Source organism: Poecilia latipinna, unplaced genomic scaffold (genome assembly GCF_001443285.1).
Source record: "Poecilia latipinna isolate Pla-1442-1.1 unplaced genomic scaffold, P_latipinna-1.0 Scaffold72, whole genome shotgun sequence".
In the NCBI taxonomy this organism is placed as follows: domain Eukaryota; kingdom Metazoa; phylum Chordata; class Actinopteri; order Cyprinodontiformes; family Poeciliidae; genus Poecilia; species Poecilia latipinna.
In genome coordinates this window covers 155,071-157,662 of record NW_015112688.1, presented here as the reverse complement: position 1 = coordinate 157,662, position 2,592 = coordinate 155,071, and the positions used below count along the sequence as shown (strand labels likewise).

General features: G+C 39.6%; 1 protein-coding gene across 2 annotated transcripts in view; it reads right to left on the bottom strand.

The window, feature by feature from the left end:
* Window positions 1–2,592, bottom strand: part of gjd1b (gap junction protein delta 1b) — a 46,246-nt gene that overhangs the window by 16,776 nt on the left and 26,878 nt on the right. The window lies entirely within an intron of this gene.

Below are 2,592 nucleotides of genomic sequence, written 5' to 3'. Positions count from 1 at the left end.
TTTTTTTTTTTTTTTTTTTTAAAACCTAAGATATCCATTAAAATCTAGAAATTGCCTTTAATCAGTGGTTCAGGTAGGATGTGGTAGTGTAATTATCTGGCGTATTTTGACGCCCTTTTAATCAGCTAAGATTTACTAGTTGGTTTACATGCATCTCTTTACATCTCTATCCGTTCGTTAACACGACAGCACCCATCTTATGATTGCTACCCTCAGCAGGGTAATGCACCAATAAACTCCAACATTCTCCACGGTCACCAGATTTTAATCCAATGCAGCATCTCTGTGATTGTGGTGGAGCAGGAGACTCTGACACACAGATTTGCGGCAGAAAAATCTGCGGCAAAAGCAAGATGCTATCCTGACAGCAAGGAGCAAAACCTCTTAGAAATGTTTCTGACACCTGGCTGAATCTACCGCAGAGAAGAATTAAGGCAGTTATGACGGTTAAAAAAAAAAGGGTTAAAGGGAAAAACAAAGTGAAGATTGGAAATTAATAATAGTAAGGACCACTTAAATTTCTGTGTAAATCCCACAGGAACTAGTCTGAGATGGAAGTGGAGTCCAACTCTGCTGCACCTCAGACGCTGCCAGATAATCATTAGATGGCATTTGGCTGTTTGAAGGGTAATCTACCAACAGCGCAGTGGCTTTGCCAGACTTGTGCGGCACAGATGTAAAGTCGAAGGGCAGAGTTAATCCGGTGGCGTGCAGCTCACATGTAACCCTCATCAAAAGCGGCAGCTCACCAGTGGCGGCTGCCGAAATGAAAAACAAAAACTTGTCATCACCAATCTGCCCACCTGTAATCACGGCATGGGGACTGTGGGGGCTGAGGAATGAAAGAATAAATGCTAAAAAAAAAAAATTGAAAAGGCTTTTGCCCTTGTTGTGACATCGTTAAGGAGCTTAGTGTGCAGAGAATTGACAATGCAGAACTCAGAGTGTATTGCTAGAAATGAGCACATGTGCAGAGAACCTACAGTACTGCATGGCCAGACACAAATCAAAGAAACAAAACATCAGTCATAAGAGCAAACCTCCAAAAAACTCAAAGATTAATTAGTTCCAAACTAGGATAAAAAGATTAGAAAGTTAACCAAAACCACCAGTGTTGCTCAGACATCCTGTCCTTAAATTAAAAAGAGAAACCTGCCAGTACTGGGACGGAGTCCGAGGGTTAGGCAGAAAAACCAGCAATGTAAGAAAATCTCAACACAGGAAATTAATTATATCATAGCATCCCCATGCAAACCCAGTTCTGTGTAATCTATGGCCGGCCTAAAGGGAGTGTGTGTGTAGGTGGTGTGTGTGTGCTTTTTTGTTAAATCACATAGCTGTAGATTATCGTGCCGTCTGCACGTCTCTCCAATCTTTTTTCAATTGTTTTTCAAAGAATATCCTGATGCGTCTCAGTAAATAAGAATATAAACAAAAAGTTGACTTATTTCACTAATTTACCCACTTTCAGAGTAAGCAAATTTAAAAGTGGGGTTGATGTATTACATAGAATAATTGCTTCCAACTGAACTGTTTTCTGCTCGGATCAGATCTTTAACTGGAAAGTTTGCAGCCAGCTGCGTCCCCTGCTCATATAATGAACACAATGTACTGTCATAGTGACTTTCTAACAAAAACATGTGCAGATTCTTGTTGTGTTACGATCTAATTTTTTTTGTATTGCTTATCTTATCTACCTTTTACAAATTTCTTTTATTGTTGCTTTTTTTGTCACTCATATCTCAGATGATCAAACAAATTAAAATTCCAGACAAAGTGAACCTGAGTAAATACAAAAAGTAGTTTTTAAATGAAGATTCTCTAAGGGGAACAAAGCCTTTCAAGCATGCATGACTCTATGTGGAAAAAAATAACCTCCTTGCTTGTTCAATCAAGATTTACCAGTAATTAACTACATTATTTAGTTCAGTCAATAATGACCAAGAAATTCCCTTGACAGAACCCATCTGACAACATGAAGCACGTTATAAGATCTTCAACAACGTCCTGTCCCTGGGGAAATTTAGGAACAGAAGAGAAACAATTATTAGTCTGGAATGGGTCACCAGGATATTTCTAAGAGATTAGGTCTCCGGTGAAGCAAAGTGAAAACAGTTATCCACCATCGGAGAAAACATAGAAAAGTTATAAACCCTCCCAGAGGTGGAAGCATTCTCCAGTTCAGGTCAGAGTTCATGATTCACCAGTAAGAAAGAGGCTGAGCTGAAACGGCATTCAACATCAAAACCACTGCTGACCAAGAAGAACATAACAAATGCTAATTTCTTTTTGGTAATGTATTTTGTCAACTGAGGAGAAGGAACTTGGCGGGTGTGTCCATCTGTACGGCAACTGCCTGCATTATGTACCACAATCCTGCAGTGTTGGAGTTTGGCATGCTGAGTGTTAGACCATTTGAATCAGCTGAGTCGAAGCTGCAGCACCAAAACAGGCGGGACACTGATCCAGGAGGACTGGAGCTCTACACCCAGAGCGTAAATCAATTCATTGCTTTATGAGTTGATGATTGCCATGCTGCAATCATCAACCTGTTATCGCTGCATTTTTTTTTTTTTTTTTTTTTTTTTTTTT